Genomic DNA, 27,804 nt, shown 5'->3' with positions numbered 1-27,804 from the left:
CGTTTGAAATATTACTGATAGATTAATACATGATATGACATAATCTCTTGGCTATATGACAGTTCAAAGATCAACAACATTCTAGAAGAGACCTGTGAATGTCAAAGAGCTGGGAGAATTATTAGGTTGTACATTTTGACAGCAGCCTGCCATAATTCTAAAGAGCATGCGAGTAAATGGAAATGTTTATTCCAAAGAGGAGGTCCTAAAATAAATGCAATTAATGAAAACATTCACTTACATTTCTGAATATTTTTAATACCGAATCATTTAGTGACGGATTCAGAAGTGTTTTTTTATTATTGAGGTTTCCATAGATCGTAAATCTCGTTGAGTTTAATTGACCCTGTTACTATCAGGTTAAAAAAAATTGACAATCACTTGGACAGATAAACACAGAAAATATAATGAAACGTGTCTTTACAAAATTTCTTCAGATAAATTTGTATTACCAATCATTGAGCATGCCAACTGGAAATTGCTGTCACTGCCTAATTTCATATCAGTTATTCATCTTATTCTGTTTCTAATTAAACACATTTTCATTTAATTGGCTTTTTAAAAATTCTATCACAAAAGTCATGCTTTCGTGTTTTATATATTGTTCTTCTTTTCCACTTTTTTAACCTGGATTATGGAAAAAAAAAAGTAGATGATGCAGAAATTGTTTTGTTTATAATTCAAGTAATGAAACATTACAAGTGGAAGTTAAACTGTTGGAAATACAATTACTAAGCAGCTGCTTTAATACTCTTCTGAACAATTGCCCTTGCTTCATTCTAGTCAGCTTATAGTCTACCTGCAATCCAGTGATTGTTAAAACAGTATCTATCCTTGTAGCCTTCAAGCACTGAGTAAAGTGCTCTGATATCTTCACAGTTACTGATATACATGATCCTTGTCATCACACAACATAGTCACTTATAATTCCATCTTGGGCCTCTCGACCCATGCCAACTGGGACTGGCTTCAAAGGCTGCAGGTTGCCTTTGAAAGAGGAAGCAACAATGAAGTGCAGAGTAATGCAGCCAGAATGGACTGCCTTTATTCATACTTGCAAAGCACTAAAGTTGGCACACTCAGGATCCTGTTTGCTAACATCAACTTATCCAATCTTAACTCCTGCCATAAGGAAAGGTTTAGCTATTATTATTATTCTGGTATTCAGTGATATCAACCAAGAGAGAAAATACTTTCAACTCGGAAAATAGGCTGCAACAGCCCTTCTGAAAATTAGCATGTGTCATTGTCAGTTTTAACCACGCATAGGAAGAAGGCCACATTTTAGGGGAGTCATTTGCTCCTGTTTAGAGCTCTGTTCCATTTCTAGGGCATGCAGTCTGGTATGGCCATCAATGGTCAGGATTCTCTGGGGTTCCAGTCCCGCTGCAGTGAATGGAGTTTTGGCTGAGCTTCAAATTCTCCATTCTTACTGGCAGCAGTTGTGGCACAAACAAGATCAGCAAATCCTGGCCAACATCTTTAGTTTAACGTAAGTGCCAAACAGAATCAAGACCCATATCTTGATCCGAATTAAATTTACAGGTATAGTGCTGGAAGTACATCAGTATTGCCCAAAGATTTGCTGAGGGTCAGATTAAGGCTTTATTTTCTGTTAGCTGGAAATTTTTGTTTTGTACATAAAAAGGTTTTGGAAGAAATGTGTACATGAAACAATCAATAATTAATTTATGTATTTGCATAAATTAAAATTTATCTCTTAATGTGATGTAGTGGGCTGTATTTTGCACACCCCTCCACCCCATCCAAACCCCCTAAAAAGCAGGAATGGAAGTGGTGGGAGGAGGCTTTGAAAATTCCAGCATCGGGAAGGTTGGTCAAGAATCCTCCTCTCCTCTCTATATGAGCCAATTAAAACTGTTTAAATGTTTATTAAGAGCTTGTCAAGATTGGAATTTAAGTTTTTTCAGTGGGTACATGGGTTATCCAAGCTTTTAGAAACAGCTGTGCTGAAGAGACGTGGATACAGAGTGGGGAATTAGCCATGGTTGCATCAGGGCATCTCCAGCTCCATTAGAGGGTCTTCAGGGCAAAGGGTAGCCCAACACTTGCAACGGAGGTGCCCTTGACATTGATTAGGCAGCAAGGAGAGTGGGAACAATGCCTAGGTTTTGAATTGAGTCTTCTCAGTCATTCCAAGCATCAGTGGCAGCTATTGATGGCATCTTGCAAGCAATTTTGTATCTTTGATCCCTGATGGGATAATCACTACAATCTGCAGAGTACGTGTTACATAATCTGAGGAACAACTGGGGGATAAGAGTGCAGGATCAGCCTGGTAACTGGAGGCTTCTATACTCAGACTCGTCTCGGGAGCCGAATGCAGCCAGGAGGCCGCAAGCCTCTGTATAGTTTTAATCTATAAATAAACAAGTTGTTTTTTCCTTACATTGGTGAGTTAACATCTTTACATTGGACAACAAAGATAAAAAAAACCCTCAGTTTACGTTGAAGTTGAGTAAAGTTGAGAAAACAGAAGAGTACTTATCAACACTGATAGAGATCCATTTGACTCTTCCATGGAAGACTGGATGTAATACACAGAGCGCCTTGGGTATTACTTTGAAATGAACAAATTAGGGGAGGAGGTGAAGTCAAGGCAATTCTGAGTGCCTGTGAAACCTAAACTTACAACCTGATTTACAGTCTCACAGCCTCTAGCGCACCCGACTCCAAATCATTCAGTGAGCTCGTGGAATTGATCAAGTCACATTTTTAGCCTAAACCATCAGTCATACTCCAGTGATTCAAGTTTAATTTAAGGGGGAGAGCCCCAGGCAAAATGATTGTGACTTATATCATTAAATTGAAACAGATATCGGAGTATTACAATTTTTGAGCCTTGAGTATGTTAAGGGACAGATTAGTCTGCGGAGTGAATAACAAGTCGATTCAATGGAGATTACATGTACAGGTTGATACAAATTTTAATTGAGCAATGAAGGTCATGCTGACGCTGAAACACACAGAAAAAGCTGTGAAAGAGTTACAAAGTGTGCAAAATAGCCATTCAACAATTAGGATGGGAACCTGCAGTCAGCAGTGGTGCCAAAACTGAAGGAGTAGCCACAAGGCAGGAAACAAGTTCAGCCACAAATAAGACAAGTATTAGAAGAGACGATTGATCAACAAATTTTGAAATGGAATGTTACCAATGTGGAGACAACTACTCTCCTGAATCCTGCAGGAATAAGAAGGCTGAGTGTTATTTTGTCATAGGATAGGCCACTTAAGGCATAGATACAGAGTCAAGTTGTCTACCGAGCAGCCAATTAAATAACGTGTCACCAATAGGCAATGTGGAAGAATCTAGCACCAACAATTTAAATATTCATTCACTGTTTAGTATAAAAACGAGCAAGATGGCCCCTATTACTGTAATGTTCTGGGAAATGAGAAGCATCTTAAGATAGAAGTTGATACAGTGGCATCAGTTACAATAATAGGTGATCATACATATTGGTATTTGAGAGAAGGATTCAGCATGGAATTTGAAAAGTACTGCAACCAAGTTAACAACTTATACTGGAGAAGTGATAAAAATGGTGGACACTGCAATGGTATCTGTAGGCTATGGGCAACAATTCCAGTGATTGTAGTGATGGGGAAGGGCCAAATCTTGTTGGCCATGATTGGCTTAAGGAAATCAAGTTAAATTGACCAAGATTTTCCAAGTGCAGGAAGGAGGACTCCTCGAACTAATGAAGAAATATGAAAGTGTCTTCAAGAATGAATTAGGCAACAATAAAAAAATCTGTAAGCCAAGATCTATGTAGATCCAAAGCCGACCCTTCGATTTTTTTTTAGGGCAAGACCAGTATCATATGTCTTATGAGGGAAATTAGCGACTGAATTAAAGTGATTGGAAGATCTGGGCATGATTCACCTAGTTCAGTTCTCTAGGTAGCACTTACAGTTCCAGTATTGAAACCAGACGGCTCCATTTGTGAGATTACAAGTTAACAGTTAATCGGGCTGTCAAGTTGGATAAATATGGAATCCCGAAGATTGAAGGCCTGTATGCAAAACTGGCTGCAAAACTATGCAAAGTCACGCATTTCACTGTTTTACCACTGAAGTACCTGTTGGCCTGTGGCAGGGCCAATCAACATCTCCATGGAGAGAAAGAGAACTGAACTGACTACGTGACAGCAATCCTGTGGAAGAACCCCTGACGAGGAGTTACACCACTCAACAAGGATTCAAAAGCCCCCTGAAAGATTAATTTATAATTGACTAAATCCATGTATTGCATGTTTAATTATCTTGGAGTGTGTAAATTGAGTATTGCTATTTGTATCAAAGAAATTAGAGAGGGAAGAATGTCCCTTTTAAGGATCAATCTGCAGAATAACGGTCACATGATGCAGGAAACCAATCCGGGGGTAGGGTAAGGGATCACTTTGGTAAACACTGGCTCCCATAGTCAGGGGCATGTCGGGAGCTGATTGCAGCCACAGGGCTTTAATCTATAGTCTTAACTTATAATAGGTGAACATCTTTGCAATGCTGGAAATCACTGTTGCCTTGTACATTCATTTCGCAACAGGCATAGGCTTGCAGGATCAGAGGGCTGTCATATCGCTGCCATCACTGGATTCTCTAAGGTGCAGGGTATTATTGATCGCACCTACATGATCACTAAGGCACTCAGTAACTGTCCACTCAGATTTATGAAGAAGAAAGGCTCATTTAGTGTTTAACTGGCCTGTAACCAACTGGTCTGCAACCAAAAGAAGAATATCATTGTGGTGCTGTGCTGCATTCTCCATAATGTGGTCCTCCAGAGAAGTGTGAACCTCGGAGGTGGTGAGATCCTGGAACAGAACGAGGTAAGAAATGTGCAAAAGGGAGGCAGATGGATGTGATATTGAACAGAGGGGTGCTCTTCCTCTTGCCACTATCTGGGAAAAAGACCCCCCTCCTCATCCTCAAAGCATCCAGTATTGGATCCAGTTTGGCATCAATGAAGTGAAGGGCAGCCCTTTGGGATCCCTGTCCCAGCATCCTCCTGCCATGGTGAACATTGCCGGCACCAGGAATGGTGGCATCCTGTCATTGGTAAATCATCTAATCGGAGTGAGAAGTCTCACAACACCAGGTTAAAGTCTAACAGGTTTATTTGGTAACAAACACCACTAGCTTTCAGACTGCTGCACATCTAATGCCAGCATTTTCAGGACCTCTCCCACCATCACTGTTCATGCTTTCAGGTGGCTGACATCCCACTACCTCGGATTAATAGTTGAATCTTTTTTGTACAAATCTCTGACAATTGATTGGTTTATATTTCCAATTCTTCCAAAAAGCCTCCTTTTATCAGAATTTACACAACAAAAGCTTTTGGCTTCTCACCTACCTCTGACATCTCGTTTCCCTCTGGTAAAGTTTAGCTTAGGCAAGTTAGTAGATTTCTCCCAAAGGACAGCTAACACCTCACTAGCGGCTGCCATGGGGAGTCTAACAGAGTCCCATTCGTCATCTGATTTGTCTTCATTCCTCCCCCAAGTCCCCCACACTGGTCACTGTGGTCAGGAAAGCCATCTCTATACCAATTACGGGTTTACGCCAGTGAAGATGATCGATTAATGATTGATAAATTGATTGAAGTGAGAACAGCATGGTGGCACAGTGGCCTCACAGGGACTAGGGCCCAGGGTGCAATTCCAGCCTTGGGTGACTGTGTGGAGTTTGCACATTCTCTCCTTGTCTGCGTGGGTTTCCTCCAGGTGCTCAGATTTCCTCCCACGGTCAAAAGATATGCAGGTTAGGTGGATTAGCCATGCTAAATTGCCCATTAGTGTCCCAGGGCGTGTAGGTTAGATGGATTAGCCATGGTAAATGTGTGGGGTTGTGGGGATAGGTCGGGGTAGAGGGCCTGAATAAGATGCTCTGTCAAAGGGTCGGTGCAGACTCAATAGGCCAAATGGCCTCCTTCTGCACTATAGGAATTCTGTGATTTTCTTCAGAACTGGGTTTCTGACCCATTAACAAACCCAATTTCTGTTTCCACCACTGCGGTGAAAATTTAGCCCAATGAATGGTATGATGAACCAGAAATGCAGACACATATAAAATTATTTATTATATTGACTGTGGATCCATTGAGTTTTCCATGGTTAGTCTCGATTAGGATGGATGTGCTGTATTCAATAGTTTATTTCCACTGTTAGGTTGGAGCTCTGTCCCTTTAAGGCTACAAACTCCAATTGTTAAATACACAGAGTCTCACATTAATCAAAATGTAATTATTTAGTGAAGGAGCTGTGCAGGGTGAGGTCATTGACAGTTTAATTGCTTTAGGTTGCAATTCAGAACCCAGGATGAAATCTCTGCCATTTTTTGCAGCCTGTGATGGCTCTAATTGTTTTTTTAAGTCTTAGGACAGACATTTTGACTCCTCTGTTTGTGTAGCATCATCTGCCCATGGAAAAGGTTTTTTTCTGTGTCTTTCAAATGTTTATTTGCTTGCTTCAATTAAAGATTTTAACTCCCCTCGTTCCCCCACCCACTACCATCCAGCCTGTGAGCCAATCAACAGAAACATATTTGTTTAGGCTAAGCTTGGTTTAAATCAAGTGTGACAAGGAATGCAATGCAAAAGAGGTGGGGGCAGAGATAACTCTGATATGAATGTTTTATTTTCTGAGAAGTGGATATGAACTTAAGGTACTTGGTAAGCCTTGATTTAAAAATAATAGCCTTTTATTTTGATAAATGTATACTATCATACTATAATGGATAAAAGCTTTGTCAACTTTGACAAAGGGTCATCTGGACTCAATGTCAGTTCTTTCCTCTCCTTACAGATGCTGCCAAACCTGCTGAGATTTTCCAGTGTTTTCTCTTTGAGTTACTATACTAACTTACAGTAAACCCAACAAGGTTTGGATTGCAAATCCCGCCCCTGCCCTGCCCTACCCTGCCCCGCCCGTAGGAGCATGAGATGAGATTTTGGAGTTGGGAGCACCAAAATAAGTGCAGTGGAACCAGAGGAGATCAACGCAGGCGAGATCTGAGAATTCTGGCCCCTGTTTCCTGTGCCATTTAACAAGGCATTAAAGCATTTTAGATTCAACTGTTGGAGGTGGGATATTAAATCGAAGTGCTTGGGCCATGAGACAGTGGCGAAGGTAATTTTACACACATGAACCAATAAAGCTACCTTTTAAAATACATGAAGCTGGCTTGGATTTTGCCCCTTCTGTTGGAGAGAGCGAGTCACACAAGCAGTAACCTTTAGAGTTAGAAAGGACATATTTTCCAGAGAGTTGAGATGTAGATGCTGCTGAACTGGGGACAAGCAGCTAAAGCTGTTGAACCTTGTGCTTTCTCTCTCTGTCTCTCTCTCTCTCCAACATCTCCCTGGCAAGCTTTGAGCCCTGCTTGTTGGTCAAGACCATTCAGGGGCATTCCTACCGCAAACAGGGACCTTCAGAAATAAAGGTTCTACCCAAAACCACTGCCTCCAGAGGAATGGCCAAATTAACTGTTCGTAACTTTACACCAAAACATCAGTCCTACCAAAGAAGCTGCTAACTAGCAGAGTCACTGAGCAATGAATGTAAATTCCTTTTACTTACGGACTCAAATTTGATCCACCTATCATCAGTCACTCTGTAATTTGTATTTGTGTGTGCGTGCGTCGTGTAAACTGGTGTGCGTTTTATGATTTTACCCGCCATTAATAAAAGTGAAATAAAACTAAAATTTTTCTTCGTTAAACTCAAAAAAAGCAGCCTGATTTGTTCTTTTATAATCATGGCACTCGAACAGTTGAACATCTACAGAATTGACAAGTATGTTAAAAGAACCCTGTCATGATCAAGTGAGGAGTGGGAAACAAGTGGTGTCGTTCAACCCCTCCTCACCTGGTTGTAGCTGTTGGTATGGCCTAATGCACTGCCCTCTGAGGCTTAACTGCTGCTGTGCCAAACAAAACTCGTCAGAGCGATTGAGGAAACTTGCATTTTGTAATTATGAATCACACAATTGCACCAAAATGTTAATTTCCACGATATTTCCAGCGCAAATCTGCTTTCAATTTTCTCTTCTCCAAGGAAAACAGTCCTAACTTCTCTAATGAATCATTCCTCATGCTTGGAACCATTTGCATGGGTGTCATTATTTTATGGAGTAGACATAGGGCCCTATTTTCTGATTTTGATTCAAAGTGCTGGGTGGACTTGAAACTGGGAGTGTTTCAGATCCGACTTTTAGACCCATTCTCAGGCGTTCTCATACACACTCCGCCTGCAGAAACATCAGCGATTCGAAACAGTGCTGCAGAAGCCTGTGGGCGGGGCTTAACACGCCTGAAATCCTCCAGCTCTGATCAGCTCCTACTACGCATGCACAGGGGGAAAAAAAATAGAATGCAGCTCCCCTGCCACACCACACCACCCCCCCCTCCAGGCTAGATAATGCCTCCCCCTAGCCCCCACAGACATTGCCCCACCCCCACAACATTACTGACCCCTTATTCCCATCACCCAGACCAATCATGGGCCCCTCCCCCTTCCCCTTCTCCTCCACTGATCTCAAGCAGAGTGGCAGCAGATACCCCTTCTCCCTTCACTGATCACAGGCAGTGTGGCAACGGACCCCTCTTCTTCCCCTAACTATCTCAAGCAGAACGCCAACAGACACTAGGCACCTATCTCGTCACTAACTGGAGTGCCCGAATCGGACTTTTATGGAGCATGTCTGTTTCACACCAGTTCTGGATGGGCAAATTCAATGGTAAAAGGGAAAGTGTGGTAAAGTTGGGCGTGCAGCTCATTAAGTCAATTTAAATGCGTGCAAATACATTTAAATGGCTGTCACACCCCTTTCGGGTGCAGCCCTGATCGCAGCCATTTTCGGGCTTTGGTAAGGGGGGAACCAGCGCTGAGGCAGCGCAGATTGTGTTACTCACTTCACAACCAACTTTACCAAGTTTTTTTTCACCTGAAAACAGGTACAATGCAATGGTAAAATGGGGCCCATAAACTCTTGAAAAGTGGAAAAGGTCTGTTTAACTGCTATGATTTGAAGCTTTTAAAATTCTATCAATGTTGAAGATATCCCACCTTCTCCCCATAACCCTGCAAAAGCTTTCTTTTCAGATAATAGTCTAAATCCATTTTGAATGCTTGAACCTCCCTCAACCACTCTCCAGTCACTTAACAACTTGCTGAGTGAAAAAGCTTTTAATTTAAATTAAAGCTTTTAATTTTCATTTAAATTGCAGAAAATCCAGGTGGGATTTACCTCCCTCTCCATTGTGTATTTTGCTGTGGCAGGAGGCAGTGTTCTGCTTGCTGGAAGTGGCATCTTACGATCCCACTGTTGTCAATTCAATGGGATTTCCCATTTATTGCACTCCTCACCACCAGGAAACCCATGGCAGGGGATGCACCATTGGTGGGACCATAAGATTCCACCAGTGTAAATGCCAGCAAGATTTCACCAACTGGCTTTGCAGCTGTCAGTAATGGTTTAAAAACCACCTCGGCTGGACTGCTTTGATTGACTGGCCAGCTGGTGTAGCAGTTTTAGTAGAACATGTTTGGCTGCATTTCAAATGTTACAATTACCTCAGAGTTCTGAGTTCAGAATTTGATTGACACGTTAAGGGTGTCTATTAAAGGATTAAGGTTATGAACAGAAGTTTGTTTCTATAAGCAATTAACCACCAGTGACTTTCATTATCAAGACAACATACTGAAAGCTGTATTAGATTTTTAGATGTTTAATACAGTTAATCTCTACATGGCTTCTGTGATCTATTCTTGATGAATACTGAGTAGATAGCTATGGAGTTGGTGTGGAGCTATGGGGGGAGGGCATGTGGCTGGGTGGAGGGCATGAATTGGCATTGTGTTGATATGTAAGGTATGTGAGGCTATAGTGGGAGAGAGGAGGAGTTTGGATGGAAGAGGTGACGGGGGTGTAAGAGTTAGATGGCATATGTTATTCTAAAACAACTGGGATGACACTCAGAGAACCAAGGCAGGCCTTCTAAGCAGTCCACTTTGGCACCTCTGCTTTTGAGATTGATACTTCTATATCCACACCCAAGGTGAAAATCTATTGGTTCCGGGTTTTTTTTAACCAAGGTAGGTCCAGTGAATGAGGAAATTCCTGACTCGAGCTTCCAGCCTTGGTAGCCAAAATCTGGCTCACAATATTTGTTAGCTACACTAGTGGTTGATGAGTTAGTTATGTTCAATCAGAGATTCAATTTGAAAATTTATGCTAATATTTCATTCCTGTGTGACTACAATTTTCTTCAATAAAGGGACATTGTGAATAACGTTCTGCATCATGTGATTGTATTTGCTAAATTGACTTGGTGAATGCTTACATTTTAATTTCTTTGAGGGATGTAAGTATGCATGTTATAATTGTAGCTGTTCTGTTAGGTGGCGTAATGAGTTAGAGACTGTTGTTTTCCCCCTGGATTGTGGTTCAAATTTAGTGCAGACAGATGGATGAAATTCTTCTCTCTTTGATGGTTGTTAAAAGTCCCAGCTGACCTGAGCTTGGACAGTCACCACCCAGATCCCTGTGGGCATAATCCACAATGCAGAAGCAGCCATAATTTGGCACTAATTGGCACTAATTGGGTAAGCTGAATTGAAGAGAGCATGAGGATAAATGTTATGGGAAATAAAAATGTCACACGTATGCAGGATGCGCTGCTTCGAGACTCTATTATTGGAACAGTAGGGGAGAAAGCTTAACATCACATCTATCCCATCTTAAAGCAAATCTAAGAGCTTTTGATGTTGATACTGATGCAGAAATTGAAGATGTTACATTCCACGGTATTGAATTCCCTTTGGTGCACATAAAACATTAAATTCTAAATATATATCTTGGTTGTGTTCTACCTGCATATCTTGATAAGACTCAGATGGTCCTTTGATCAGCTTAGAGTTGTCTAATTTCCAGAACATATATTTATAATTAATAACTTCATTGTCAATACTTTATGACTCCAACCAATTTCCTATTCAAGGCCAAAACCAATAGAATGATGAGAGAGAATGAGATAAAATTCCTGCCCACTCAAAAAATCTGTCCAGTCCGCTGCTACACAACACTGTGGTTTCAGGGGTAAATGTCAAGACTGAATTGCTAAACAAAACTCATTGTACTTTCTATTCATGGTATGCTTAGATTTGCATCTAAGTTCAATATTTTTTGAATAAATACATGATTGTTCCCTTTTTAGGCATCTGCAACCGTATCTTGTGTTTCTTAAACCTACTGATGTTTTTTTACTGAAATTCTGAAATGTATTTGAATAAATGTGAAAATATATAGAGCAATTTGAGGATTACAATATAGACTGTTATGCCACTATAATAACTGCACTTTCATTTGTACTTCAACTTGAAGGTGAGAATCCCAAACAACAACAAGCACTTTAATGTTAGCTGAACCACATTAACTGCAAGCTGAGAAACAGCGACTTTAATGGCCATTGCCTGCCAGAGAAAGGCAGTTGGAAACCAAGGATAAATTATGGTTGCCATGGGATCAGCAGATTGGACTGGTGCAATCTTGATGTAAGACATCATTAGGCAGCAACAAGTAGCATGCCTGATGAAGTAACCCCACAAAACTTTGACCCAGCCACAAACAACAAAGCAAAGCATGCCTGAATGAACCCATCATTGAGATGGGCATGTGAAATTTACAAAGCAACTGGGTTTTTTAAGTTTGTTTCTGGAATAGGAGCATCAGTGGAAAGGCCAGCATTTATTGCCTATCCGTAACTGTATTTGGGAAAGTCATGATGAACCACGCTCTTGCAGTGCTGCAGTCTGTCCGGTGTGTTGTTTCGAAGGGAGTTCCAGATTTTTGACTGAGTGACAATGAAGGCGTTATATAGTTCTGTTCAGGATGGCAAATGGCTCACAAAGAACAGTACAGCACAGGAAACAGGACCGCTCATTGGTCCAACTAGACCATTCATTTGTATCCCTCCATTCCCAGTCTGCTCATGTGACTATCCAGGTAAGTCTTAAACGATCCCAGCGTGCCTGCCTCCACCACCCTACTTGGCAATGCATTCCAGGCCCCCACCACCCCCTGTGTAAAAAACGTCCCTCTGATATCTGAGTTATACCTCGCCCCTCTCACCTTGAGCCTGTGACCCCCCCCGTGATCGTCACCTCCGATCTGGGAAAAAGCTTCCCACTATTCACCCTATCTATACCCTTCATAATTTTCTACACCTCTATTAGGTGTACAATTCATTCTCCATCTTTCCAGAGAAAACAACCCCAGTTTACCCGATCTCTCCTCCTAGCTAGTTTACCCGATCTCTCCTCCTAGCTAGTTTACCCGATCTCTCCTCCTAGCTAGTTTACCCGATCTCTCCTCCTAGCTAGTTTACCCGATCTCTCCTCCTAGCTAGTTTACCCGATCTCTCCTCCTAGCTAGTTTACCCGATCTCTCCTCCTAGCTAGTTTACCCGATCTCTCCTCCTAGCTAGTTTACCCGATCTCTCCTCCTAGCTAGTTTACCCGATCTCTCCTCCTAACTAGTTTACCCGATCTCTCCTCCTAGCTAGTTTACCCGATCTCTCCTCCTAGCTAGTTTACCCGATCTCTCCTCCTAGCTAGTTTACCCAATCTCTCCTCCTAGCTAGTTTACCCAATCTCTCCTCCTAGCTAGTTTACCCAATCTCTCCTCAAAGCTAAAGGCTTGGAAGGAAACTTGCAGGTGCTGGTATTCCCAAGTGTCTATTGCCCATGTCATTCTGAGCAGTAGAGATCTAGTGTTTTGCAAGGTCTTTGAAGGAACCTTGATGAGTTGCTGCAGCGGATGATGTAAATGGCAGACTAATGGCATGTAAATTCTAAGACTACATCCAGATCCTATACTGCAGTTGGCTAGGGAAGTTGGGTTTGAAAGTCTAATGAAAAGAAGATGTTGAAAGATGCAACAGATTTTGAATAATTGCTGGCTTAGCCAACGGACACCTGAAGACTCCAAGGCAGGTCTTGCTGCAATTTTTAATGTAATCTGTATGTTAGTGATTAAGTAAGGATAAAATCTGTGAGATATAGCATATCTGGTTGTTTCTGTCAAGATGGATTCAAGTCCATGAGCACCACTCTAAATCTAATATGGGAAGAGTGGAAGTCACATATTGTGCCTACAGTATTGACATTTGATTAAAGACTTGAGCACAAAGACCAGCCACTGGAATAAGCTGCTGGAATTGGCTGAATATACTAACTACAGTGGAGGACCAGATGAAGAATCTGGAGATGGAATTGGGCATTTGATGCAAGGGAGCTGGGTACTCAACTTGTACTGAGAGAGAAACCATGGCAAGGGGTGTGTATTGTCTAATAATGAATTTTTGAATCAAGTGACAGGGAATCTTTCTGTTTACTAATCCTAAATATGAATGGAAGAAACCATAATAAATAGTGAAGGAGTTAACTAAACAGAGATATAAAGAGGTGAGTTAGTCTATTCTAGGAGTAATGGTGATTGTGCAGCAGGCCGTGGTGTTACCATTAACAGAGTTGCAATCAGGTCTTTACAGTATAAACATTGTTATAAAAGTATTCCATAAAATTTCTGTGTACAATCATTCAGATATAAGAAGTAGGAGCAGGAGTAGGCCAATCAGCCCTTCAAGCCTGATCTACCTTCAACTAGACCATGATCTTCTATCTCACTGCCATTTTCTTAACTATCTCCATATCACTTTATATCTTTAACGTATATAAATCTATCAATATCTATCTTGAATATCCTCAATAGCTGAATCTCCACTAGGGTAGAGAATTCCAAAGATTTGCTGCCCTCATCTCTGTCCTAAATGACCTACATGTTATTCTGAAACTGTGTCCCATGATTCTAGAACTCCCCCTACCAGGGGAAACACTCTTCATGCATCTACCATGTCGAACCCTATAAGAATGATGTATGCTTCAATTAGATCATCTTTCATTTTTCTGGATTCTAGAGAATGTAGGCTCAGTCTTCTCAATTCCTCCTCAGAAGACAACTTCACATTTCAGGAATCAGTCTGGTGAACATTTGTAGCCCACCCTCTCATCAAGGCTCTATACAATTGCAGCAAGACATCTTTACTTCAGTGTTTAAATCCTCTTGCAATAAAGACCAACATACCATTTGCCTTCCTCATTGCTTACTGTACATGCATATCTTATGAACAAATACATCCAAGTCCCTTTGGATAACAGCACTTCCCAATCTACCACCATTTATAAAATATTCTGCATTTCTGGTTCTCTTGCCCACTCACTTAACCTGTTTAAACCTTCTTGGAGCCTCTTTGCATCTTCTTCACAACTTACCCTTCCACCTCGTTTTGTGTCATCAGCAAACTTGGAAATATTACATTGATTCCCACATCCAAATCACTGATATAGACTGTGAATAACTGAGACTCATACACTGATCCATGTGATATCCCACAGCCTACCAACCTGCGACTGACCCAATTGTTTCTATTGTGTTTTCTGCCTGTTAACCAATTCTCAGTTCATGCCAACATATTACGACCAATCCCACACACTCTAATTTTGCTTGCTAACCTCCTTTGTGGGACCTTATTGACAACCTTCCAAAAATTTAAATACACCACATATATAGGTTCCTCTCAACTACCCTGCTGGCTGCATCCTCAAAAAATTGTAATAGGTTTGTCAAACATTTTTCTTTGTTGACTCTGCCCAATTGTACTGTTATCTCCTGTGTTCAGATATTACATCTTTAAGAGAAGTTTTTAACATTTTCCCTACTATTGAGCCAGGCTAATCTTCCCCATTTTCTCTCTTCCTTCTTCCTTAAATAATAGAGTTACATTTACTACCTACCAAGTTGCAGGAACAATAGCATTTTGGAAGGTTGCCACCTTCACATCTGCTAACTCTACAGCCATCTTTTTCAACACTCCAGATGTAGATCATCAGGTCCAGGGGATTTATCAACTTTCATTTCTCTCTGAGGACAGTGTGCAAATGAAATGTGTATATATTGTGTTTTTCATGTCTTAGGAGAATGTTTTAAAGTTCAGCTTTTTTCTACAGGTAGTCAATATGTCTGGAAGGAATGCAGCTCAGATGCTGAGATGTAGGATAATCCCTCATTTCAAGTGGATGTTTGTTTACTTAAGTTCACCTGAGATTCCAGGTTTGATTGATTGACAGGGTCATGTAACGTTGTGGTCTGTGTGTACTCCTGGTTCTGTAGCATGGAAAGAAACAGGCTTGTGCAGAACGGAGCTGGAGTTTTGCTGATCTGGTTGAAGTTAGGTGAATTTTGTAGGCTCCTGAAAGCTCTATATCTTTCTGTAAAATACCAGGGCTTTCTTCATTCATTCACAAGTATATTTATGATTGCTAACTGTATTCAAAGTGGGTTTTAAGTCTGTAAGAAGAATGTTGCTTATTTGGAACTAAAACAGTGATAAGTTAGAAATTAGAGCTTTCTCTTTTAATGTTTAAAGATTGTTCTACTGTTAAGAATTAAGCTGTTTCATTTTGTCGTCTTTATATATAAACTTTGTTACAAAGAAAGCTTGTTTTGATAAAAGCTCCCTAGTTTGTCAATGGAATTACTCGTGGAGGAAAACATCCTTTCCTCGCATTTATGCCAAAATAGAAAAAATGTTGAGTTTGTCTGGCTTCATAATATATCTTGGGGTTCCAACCCAACACTCTGATACTACTTTTTTAAGCTAATATTAGTTTTCTTCAGTTCTTCTTTCTCACCAGTTGCTTGATTATCTATTATTCCTGGAAGATTTTTGTATCTTCCTCCATGAAGACAGAAACATGGTATTTGTTTAGTTTCTCTGCCATTTGCCATTATAAATTCTCCATGTCCTGTCTGTAATGGGCCCATCTTTTTCTTTGCTAATGTTTTCGTTTTTGTATATCTAAGGAAGTTTATAAAGTACACTTTATGTTCTCAGTAGTTTACCCTCATACAATTCATCAATTTCTTGGTTCTCCTTTGCTGAATGCTAACATGCCCCTAATCCTCAGGCTTACGAATTTTTTTGGCAACTTCATAGGCCTCTTGTTTGATAGAACATAGAACAGTACAGCACAGTATAGGCCCTTCGGCCTTCGATGTTGTGCCAAACTATGTCTATATCCAAGATCAAGCTATTCCACTCCCTATCATTCTGGCGTGCTCCATGTGTCTATTCAATAACCGCTTGAAAGTTCCTAAAGTGTCCGACTCCACTATCACAGCAGGCAGTCCATTCCACAACCACTCTCTGAATAAAGAATCTACCTCGGATATCCCTCCTATATCTCCCATCATGAACCTTATAGTTATGCCCCCTAGTAACAGTTACATTCACCCGAGGAAATAGTCTCTGCACGTCCGCTCTATCTATCCTCCTCATCATCTTATAAACCTCTATTAAGTCGCCTCTCATCCTCCTCCACTCTAAAGAGAAAAGCCCCAGCTCCCTCAACCTTTCCTCATAAGACCTACCCTCCAAACCAGGCAGCATCCTGGTGAATCTCCTCTGCACTTTCTCCAATGCTTCCACATTCCTCTTATAGTGAGGTGACCAGAACTGCACACAATATTCCAAATGTGATCTCACCAAGGTCCTGTACAGTTGCAGCATAACCCCACGGCTCTTAAACTCAAACCCCCTGTTAATAAACGCTAACACACTATAGCCTTCTTCATGACTCTATCCACTTGACTGACAACCTTCAGAGATCTGTGGATATGAACCCCAAGATCTCTCCGTTCCTCCACATTCCTCAGAACCCTGCCATTGACCCTGTAATCCGCATTTAAGTTTGTCCTACCAAAATGAATCACCTCGCACTTATCAGTGTTAAACTCCGTATGCCACTTTTCTGCCCAGGTCTGCATCCTATCAATGCTTCTTGTTAGCCTACAAGAGCCCTCCATCTACCTCATCCACTACTCCACCAATCTTGGTTTCATCAGCAAATTTACTAACCCACCCTTCAGCCCCCTCTTCCAATCATTGATAAAAATCACAAATAGCAAAGGACCCAGCACTGATCCCTGTGGTACACCACTGGTAACTGAAATCTGAAAATTTTCCCTTCACCACCTCCCTCGGTCTTCTATGAGACAGCCAGTTACTTATCCAATCAGCCAAATTTCCTTCTGTCTCACACCTCCTTACTTTCTTCATGACCCTACCATGGGGAACCTTATCAAACGTGTTACTAAAATCCATGTATACGATATCAATTGCTCTACCATTGTCTACACACTGAATTCTTTGAGATACAACTAAATCAAATTTGTGAGACAGGACTTACCCCTCACAAAACCGTGCTGACTATCCTGGATTAAACTGCATCTTTCCAAATAGTCATAAATCCTATCTCTCAGGAGCCTTTCCATTAACTTACTGACCACCGAAGTAAGACTAACTGGCCTATAATTACCAGGGTCATTCTTATTTCCTTTCTTGAAGAGAGGAACAATATTCACCACTCTCTAGTCCTCTGCACAATCCCCGTGGACAGTGAGGACCCAAAGATCAAAGCTAAAGGCTCCACAATCTTATCCCTTGCCTCCCAAAGTATCCTAGGATGTATCCCATCTGGCCCAGAGGACTTTTCGACCCTCACGTTTTCCAAAATTGCTAATACATCTTCCCCTTAGAGCATCTACCTCCTCCATCCTATCAGCCTGATTCACACACTCATCCTCAAAAACATGGACCCTCTTTAATGAACACTGAAGAAAAGTATTCATTCAACGTCTCACCTATCTCTTCTGACTCCATGCACAAGTTCCCACTACTATCCTTAACTGGCCCTAACCTCACCCTGGTCATTCTTTTATTTCTCACATAAGAGAAAAAAGCCTTGGGGTTTTCTTTTATCCGACCCACCAAGGACTTCTCATGCCCCCTCCTAGCTCTCCTAAGCCCTTTTTTTTAGCTCATTCCTTGCTACCTTGTAACCTTTAAGCGACCCAACTGAACCTTGTTTTTTCATCCTTACATATGCTTCCTTTTCCCTCTTGACAAGACATTAAACCTCCTTTGTGAACCATGGTTCCCTCACTCGGCCATTTCCTCCCTGCCTGCCAGGGACATATCTACCAAGGACACACAGTATTTGTTCTTTGAAAAAGCTCCACTTTTCGTTTGTGCGCACACCTAACGGTTTCTGTTCCCAACTTATGCTCCCTAATTCTTACCTAATCGCATCATAATTACCGCTGCCCCAATTATAAACCTTGCCCTGCCATGTGACCCTATCCCTCTCCATTGTAATAATGAAGGGCACCAAATTGTGATCACTGTCTCCAAAGTGTTCTCCCACAAACAAATTTATCACTTGGCCCAGTTCATTACCCAGTACCAAGTCCAATATGATCTAATATGACCTTTAACTTCTCTTGTTACTTATGATTGGAACACATTTCCTGCTGGGTTTTTGTGTCTCAACTGAACGTAAATTTGTTATAAGCCATGTATTAAATCTTTTAATACTAGTCATTCCCTGATCACTGTCACAACTTTTAATGTAGTTTCCCAATCTACCACAGTCAATTTTCCCCTCGTACTTCCATAGTTCTCTTTGATTAGATATAAGGCCCTAGTTTTGGATTGAACTATGTCACTTTCAAACTTAATGTAAAATTCTACAGTATTATGGTCACTCTTCCCTAAAGGCTCCTCTACGATAAGATTATTATTCAGCCCCTTCTCATGCAACAATACTGGATCTAAAATAGCCAGTTTTCTAATTGTTTCCATAACATACTGTTCGAGAAAACCATCTCGTAAACATACAAGGAGTTCATCTTCTACTTATTGCTAATCAAATCTACCTAGCCTAGATATAGGTTGAAGTCTCCTATTATTACTGTATTACCCTTCTTACATGCATCTCTAATTTCCTGATTTACACAGTGCCCTACATTTATTGTTTGGTGGCCTATAAACAACTCCTATCAATGTGTTCTATCCCTTGTTATTTCTTAGCTCCACCTAAATTGATTCTCCATCTTGATCTTCAGACCTAAGACTCTCTCTCATTAATGTAATGATTTCATTATTTATTAACAGAGATATCCCACCACCTTTTGCCTTTAGCCTACCTTCCTAAATGTTGAATACCCTTGATCATTCACTTCCCAATCTTGGTCACTTTGCAGCCATATCTTCATAACAGCAATTCGATTATATCTGTTTATTTCCAGTGACGCCCACTACTCATAGAAGAATAAGTTTTAAAAATCCATCCAGAGATATAGGTTGATGTATTTGTGAAAGGATTGGAAAAGATGTGTGTCTTTTAACCTACCTTCTCTTGAGTCAGCCTACTTCCACTCCTGCTTTGGGTTTGCCAAAATGGGTGACAGATCTACCTCAAGGAGAGTAAAGGCCAGGATCACACATTCTCTGGCAGACTGGAGGTGATCCTGATTCTGATTCTTTATTCTCATCTCCCAAAGGAAAAGTGGATCCTTTGTCTTGCTTGAAATCAATGTGAATATTTATGAAGCATAGTTCACGCAAATCTGAGTTTATGTCGTAATGACTCCTCCTCACCCTAAGCTTTTGATAAGAAAGAGGTGATCTTACTGGCTCATCACACTGGTTGATCGGTGTGGCAAGCTGGTAAGATCATGAGAGAGGCAAAAAATCGGGTCTGCGCCTGATTTCTTATCTCTCACAATGATACTGGTGCTGGATTATGATCAACTTCACGCCCAGGAAGAGTGTGATGATTTAAATATTTAAACCTGAATTTTAACATTATTAGTGAGCCTAGGACAGAATCGTCCTATCTTCCTTGCCTTAACAGCCTTGCTAATGTACGTCATCACCAGCAAGGATCACATATGGTCCCCATCAAAAGGGACCAGACCTGATGGTGTAACCAATGAGACTAGAGATCATTGGGACACTCCAGGGTGATTGCAGGCATGGGGGCAATGTCCCTTGAGCAGTGCCAGCCTGGGCACACTGGCATTACCCACTGGGAACCTACACAGTGCTAGCCTGGCATTCTGGCAGTACCCCCTGGGCATCCTGACACTGCCCACCTGTTACTGGACAGTGCAAAAGGGTGGGGCCTAATGGGAGGGACCTAAGGAGAGGGCAGGGACCTAAAGGGGAGGCTGCACGTGGAGAGCTACACTCTCTGCAATTGGGGATTGGCGGTGTAATGATTGGCTGGGAGGTGTGAATGGGATCTGTAATTGGCTGGGCAGTAGTGCAGCGATCAGCCGGGTAGAATCAGGGAAGGGTGCTGATGAGGGGTTGGGGGTGCGATCAGAGCGGGTGGCATAGTGTCAGATTCCCAGTAGTGCACTGCAAGATCTTGAGCATGCACAATGATGTCCTCTGGCAGTCATCGGCTGCCTTCCATCCACTCCCTCTACTGGCGTGAATCACACTTTGCCTCATTTCTTTCTCTAAAGTGACATAAGATTTGAATTTTTCCCTCACTGAAAAAATGGGCATGATTCTTTCTCACTGTCACGCTTATTTGGCACTTCGACTTTTTTTGGCAAGATCTCCTCTGAAATAACAGAAATTGTAAATTTGATTGAAGGTGAAACACATTAAGTTAATCCAAGACCACTGCCCCAGCCCGCCCCAATCACTGGCCTCCTTCCAATCCCGACCTGTCTGCAGAGTGGCAGCAGAATCTCTCCACCGATTGCCCCTAGGCCCCATCCCCCAGATACTGCCTCACGCAGGTGGGCAGTGTCAAGGTGCCTCCTAGGCATGGGCACTTTGCCCCCTGGGTGGTGCTGGGGCACAGGTTGGCATTGCCAAGGTGTCCATGCCCCACACTGCCCGACCTCCCTGATTGCCTCCCCTTCACTCCAGTGGAGTCTTCCGCTAGTTCCCTGAACATGAGGGGCTACTCTAAACGCCGCTGGAGCCAAATACTCCTAGGTGGGAAATGCTATTCAGTCCCGGGCCCAATAATCACATTTCAAATAAATTAAATATAGATTGAAATCACTTACTTGGACTTCCTGCCAGTTTCCTGCATGGTCTCTACACCGCATGCTCTCCGGCAGTGGGAGACATGCATGCGATGGGAATGCATGCGCAAATCCTGTAAAATGGCTAACAAGCACATCTCCCAAACTGACACATCAAAAAATTAGCGGGTCATGATGGGAGAATCGGGCCCTACATATTTCCATTTGTTTGAACTATGGTTTTTCAGATCATGCTGATGGTATTTCAAGAGAAACAACCATTTTAAGAATTTATAAAACTTATCTGCAGACAACAAATGCCTCTGCATGATAACTATTTGAACTTAATATTTGCCTTTCAAAGATTCAGACTTAACCCTTTCAGGATGACTTGTCACCTTTCAAGACAGAATTCGTGAGCAACAGTTGTATGGATGTTACCACCAAACTGTGAACGTTTCTGGCTCCAATTTAAAATCAGGTCATCATTTGTTTCGAAATTGGACTTGACAAGGTAGACTGATCAAAGTTACTGTTTCAAGCAAGGGAAAACTTGCTTCAGGTTTATGTGAACAATCAAATTTTTACTAAGAGATAAAGAAGTCTGCGTACAAAGGTGGTTCCTATGTAATAAAGAATAATGTTGTTTTGAGAAAGGAATAAAATTGAACACTGACAAGAACTCTTGGTCCAAAAATACCATTCTTTGGATTTGGGATAATTTTGAAATTATAAAATGGAGTTGGATGTAATATTTTGGGAAGAAAGAAAAAGTTCAGTTAAGTCAAATAAGTAAATAAAATATGCTGTGACCTGGTGAGGACTTTAAATTTATGTTTAAAGCTATAACGAAATACTGCATTGGATAGTAAAGTTCCTCCAGCATTCATAAATGAGGTCAAATGGTAATTGCTGCATAAAACTGAATGAGAGGATGGTTTTTTTATTCTTCTATGGGATATAGGCGTCGCTAAAAGAGTCAACCACATTGCTATGGGACTGGATCATGTGTGGGCCAGAACAGGTGAAGGTGGCTGATTTCTTTCCCTAAGAGGCATTAGTGAACCAGATGGGTTTTTAACAACCATCAATGTAAGTTGTCATGGTCACCAGCACTGAGACTAGCTTTATATTTCACGTTTTTTAATTGAATTTAAATTCCATCAGCTGTCGTGGTGGGATTTGAACCCATGTCCTCAGAGCATTAGGCCAGACCTCTAGATTACTCGTCCAATGATGTCACCAGTATGCAACCATCTCTCCATAGTGATTGAGGATATAAGATAAAAGGAGGAAAGTTACACTACTGACTGAGAATTTTACTAAATTAACTTTTTCTTCTTGGGTGAATTGGAATAAATCAACTGGGCACATTTCACCAAAGGATATAATTTGGTACATGGGTGTGAAAGTCAAGAAGCTATTGTTAAGTATAGTTAATTGTTAGCTCTCTCTTAGAGATATTGGTAGCCTTGCCTCTAATTCGTATATGAAAACTACGTTTGATAGCTTGGTCACTCCCCAAGGCTAATCGGTGGGATGAGAAGATGCCTCCTCATCTTTTGATAAGACAGCCCGAGAATCGCTTGTATGAAATGTCACCAGTAGCATAATTTTGGGACACCGTTATTAGTGTGCAAATGTGATTTGTTAAATATGAAGCAAACAAGCCTGTGGAAATGTATGGTAAACTTGAACTGAAGAACAGGTCTCAGACATACATAATGTTTTGACAGCTCAACATGAAATAGCTAATGTGGCTCATTAGAACAAGTCAACTTTTAAAATCTGATAAATACTCCATAGAAAAACTGACTTTTGAATCAAACCAGTTCTGAAGAAGTCTGATTCGACTCAAAGTTAACTGTTTCTCTCTCCACAGATACTGTCGCACCTGCTGATTATTTCTAGCACCCTCTGTTTTAATTATCAGGCTAAAGTTAAATATATTACTTCAATTTTAATTCCTCTGACGTGTAGCAAAGACAAATATAACATATTGTATGGGACAATTGAAGGCTAGGAAGAAATAACACATTGCAAGGATTAACCACAGCAAGGTTATGAGTAAAGGGAGATCAGTGATCACCATCCCGAGTCAGCACCTAATGCACTGGCTCTCACACTCCCACTACCATTTAACATTCACACGAGCATTGATTAGCATTGGGCAGGACTTGCATCCACTCTTAGAAGAAAGTCCAGCCCTTGAGAGCTGTCAGCCAATCATATCATAGAATCATTCAGTGCAGAAGAGGCCCTTCAGCCCATTGAGTCTGCACCATCACATTAGAAACACCTGAACTTCTGCCTAATCCCATCTGCCAGCACTTAGTTCATAGCCCTGAATGTTATGGCGTGCCAAGTGCTCATCCAGATACTTTTTTAGGGATGTGAGGCAACTCACCTCCACCACTCTCCCAGGCAGCACAGCCCAAATGGTTATCATCCTCTGGGCAAAAAAGTTTTTCCTCACATCCCCCCTAAACATCCTGTCCTTCACCTTAAACCTATGTCCCCTCATAACTGACCCCTCAACTAAGGGGAGTAGCTGCTCCTTATCTTCTCTGTCCAGGTCTCTCATAATGTTGTACACCTTGATCATGTCACCCCTCAGTCTTCTCTGCTCCAATGAAACAACCCAAGCCTAAGCAAACTCTCTTCATAACTTAAATGTTCCATCCCAGGCAGCATCCTGGTGCCTCTCCTCTGCACCCCCTCCAGTGTAATCACATCCTTTTCATAATGTAGCGACCAGAACTGCACACAGTATTCTAACTGTGCCCTCACCAAAGTTCTATACAACCCCGACATATCTTCCCTGCCCTTGTAATCTATGCTTCGATTGATAAAGGCAAGTGTCCCAAATGTCATTTCCAGCACATTACTAACGTGCCCTTCCACTTTCAGCGATCTGTGACAAACGCACCAATATATCTTTGTTCCATAGAACTTTCGAATGTCTGACCATTCATTGAGTATTTTTTTATCAAATTACTCCTTCCAAAAGATTGGCCAGCAGCTCATCAATCTGGCTGGAGACAGTGCTGCAGTGCCCAGAAGCGGTACTGCAACGCTGTGCCTCGGACTAAGTCTCAGGACCTTCCAGGGGTGGGAGACACCTAGGGGGGGAGTGGGGGGCGGGGGGACAATTGTGACATCGGGGATAGGCCAGGAGAGGGAGGGGTAGAGTTCTAATGTCCCAGGAGGGGCAGGAGGGCACCCCAACTCTGAGGGGCTTTCAGGGTGAGGCACTCCTCCCCTTTCCAACGAAGATGGGGAAAAGTATAAATGTTACTTTCCAACCCTCCGACACCTGCCAACCTAAAAATTGAGGCTGGGCAGGATTAGGCCCTTACGTGGCCATTGGATGGTATTGTTTCATTAGAGGCAATTCAGAGAAGGTTCACCAGGGTGATTCCTGGTATGGAGGGATTAAATTATGAGCTCAGGTTGAACAGGCCTGGGCTCTACTCTTTGGAATTTAGAAAAAGAAGGGGTGATCTCATTGAAACATATAGGATTCTTAAAGGACTTGACAGGGTAAACGCTGAGAGGATATTTCCCTTCAGATGACAGTGGCTTTCCTTTGTTCTGAGACTATGTAAGACTGAGATGAGGAGGAATTCCATCGCTCAGAGGGATGAGAGTATTTGGATCTCCTTGTTACAGAGAGCTGTGGGGGCAGGATCTTTGTGTATATTTAAGGCTGAGGTAGATTTTTGATCAGTAAAGGATCAAGGGCTACAGGGAAAGGGCAGAAAAGTGGATATGAGGAAAGTCGAATCATCCGTGATCCTATTGAGTGGCGGAGCAGGCTCGAGGGGGCAAATGGCCAACTCCTGTTTCTATTTCTTATGGTCTCATCTGTGGACCTGCCTGACTCAAATTACCAGATTACTGAGTTTGCCACACAAAGTAAAATGGGCATTTCAAACCTCTGAAGTTAATTTAAATTTGATGCCAACAGGATTAAAATTTAAGCTGCTTGATAAAAGTCATAAAAGCTGCAAATCTATGGCAATCCCATTTGATCTAAAATGCAGCATCTGGACCTTCTAGAATGAGGAGATTTCCTCACTTGCATCCCATTACCTGGTGTCAGCATCACTCGGAGCGCTGATTGCCAGTTCTGAGTTATGGTGCAAGGTGCATCCTAGAATGACCAGAAAGAGGTCCCTTCAAATCATCTAAGAGAATCATTATGGCTGTTAAAAACTGCCTGCTCAATCATCATCCCCAGATCGGGATCTGGACCTAAAGGTAAGGCCCAGCTATTGGATGGCTCAGTTTCACCAGGCAATCAGGTCAACAGTGATCTGCTTGGCAACCGAGAAATCATGGGAACATTTTGTTCTGCAAGTCCCTGGTTGTCCTACACAAATGGCCTTATTTGAGGGTGGGTAGATGTTTTGCCCCGAGCAATAATCAGACAAAACTCTGAGGGCATATCAGATTTTATGTCTTCTGACATATCACTGTGGGAGAAGCACAGTGAGAGACACAGAGACTATGGGATTTAAATTTGAAGGTCTTTCATGGAAAAAAGAGCGAAGAACATACCCAAAATATTTAAGAGTTTAATCGAGAGGAGTTAGTGTGAAACTGGTGAGCCAGAAGCTGAAGGGATAGATTAATAGGATATGGAGAAAGACAGATGATGTGAAGAGAAAATATATTTGCAGTTTCAAAAAGTGGGGAGATCTGTGGTTGAAAGGAAATTTATATTGTGAAGGGACATGATAGACGGGGAAACATGACTGAGATGAGGAAAGTGCGTGTGTGTGTGCGCGCGCGCAAGAATGAGAATACAGGAGAGAAATGACAGTATTAATGATAATGGCACATGGCAGAGGTTCTGGATTAGGATTATGCAGGGCTGCGGGCCTTTCTTAACAAATTTCATATAACCCACTAATGATGAGAAATTACATTCAAAACATTAACTTGTCTATTCTTTAAATTCATTTCCAGCATTTTCCATTTGGTTTGAGAAATAGTAAGCATGTGCCTCCAGTGACTGTGAACTTAACCAGTTGTACTGAAGCATTAGATTACTACTTTAGCTCTATGATGGGAGCATTCTAATGAGTACACTAACAATTGATTGAATATGCGTATGATATTCAGATATTGGGCTTGATTCTTTAATAAGGGGCTCTTCCAGCTCTCAAAGAAAGATTGAAAAATCATAAGCTAGCAACCTCTAACCGTTCTGTCCGTAAATTTAAATGGGTGGAAAAATTGGCGCTATGAGCAGGATCTTCCGGTCGCACTGAAGACAATCCCCTGTGGTGGGTTCCCCAATGGGTGGTGTAGATGGTGAGCAGCGCAAATGGCCATTGACTTTGGCGAGACCAGAACGTCCCATCAGCAGTCGATGATGAGCTGCTTGCATTGGCGGGAGTGGGGGGGCTGGAAAATACTAACCCAGTTCCCAGAATTTCCTGGATTTCTGCTCTTCTCTGGCTGCGTCATCCTGGGATTCAGCCCCAATATCTTATATATTCTGAAACAGTTTATGGCCCAAATGAAGTTTATGTCCAAGAGATCTTTCAAGAAGGGGATCAAATTGGTACTGTCGAGGAGCAACTTATCATCAATTAATGATCATGGAATCTTTACAGTGCAGAAGGAGGCCATTCGGCCCATTGGATCTGCATTGACCACAGTCCCACCCAGGCTCTATAACCTCTCATACTTATCCTGCTAAGCCCCTGACACTAGGATTAATTTAGCATGGATTGTGGGAGGAAATTGGAGCACCCAGAGGAAACCACACAGACCCAGGGAAAATGTGAAAACTCCACACAGACAATGACCGGAGGCCAAAATTGAATCCGGGTCTCTGTCGTTACGAGATAGCAGTGCTAACCACAGTGCCACTCTGCTGCCCAGATGGGCACAGATAGCTGGATTCCAGAATGTCCAAGCTTGCATGACCAATTGGTCATTTTTTTTGTCACTCCAGTCATCAAGGTATGAAAGCACAGTGCAGTTATTCTGTGGAGAAGAATCCAAATGATTTTCTTTATGGGTCTTTCCTGATGAATGTTCATCTCTGAAGCTGTTTTATTTTTAAAAAATTAGGAACTTTTTTTATATGATAGCTAGATAGGTCTGGATGTGAATTACTGGTGGAACAATTTTTATAACTTTCATGTCAGAACACTTAGGTGATTAAAGGAAAGTAAATTTCTTTGACAATACACTTGGCATTGTTAGTCTTGCTCAGATGGTCATTTTTAAGCAAATTATATCTAATTACTTGCTGAACGAATCCCAGAGGGAGAGAACAAGAAGCGGCTGGAAAGATTCATCTATTTTTTTTCCCTGAAAACTAACAGAAATTGTAATTTATTACTCTTGGATCAGAATAAATTATAATAAGTGCTGCAACCTTTGGTAACAATAACTGACAAGCTGGCAGTGGATTTCCTTACATTGTGAGTTCTGAATGGTGCATGTACCTGAGGCAAGACAATGAAAATAAATCAGTAAACCATGCTAAAAACAAAAATCCATCAAGTCCATTAAATTTTAAACTAGCTATTCCTAAATTGGTTTAATGCTCTAAATGGTAGGCACTTATGTCCATAATGATGCATTGCAGTTGGTGTATCTTTCTCTGAACAAATTATATTGTTTTATTTGATTTTTTTTAATATAATGATAATGGAAGGAGCATTACACATTGTTAAATGTCATTACATCATGTAAGTGCTCTTACATATATTTGAGTAAATGTGGTTAATATAGGAAGGCTTAATCTTATTTTGATTGTCAACTGTCCACACATAAGTGGTTGTGTGCAGACTACTAATCTGA

The sequence above is a fragment of the Carcharhinus amblyrhynchos genome, chromosome 8, assembly GCF_965287045.1.
Source record: "Carcharhinus amblyrhynchos chromosome 8, sCarAmb.v2.hapA, whole genome shotgun sequence".
In the NCBI taxonomy this organism is placed as follows: domain Eukaryota; kingdom Metazoa; phylum Chordata; class Chondrichthyes; order Carcharhiniformes; family Carcharhinidae; genus Carcharhinus; species Carcharhinus amblyrhynchos.
This window is presented reverse-complemented; position numbering follows the sequence as displayed.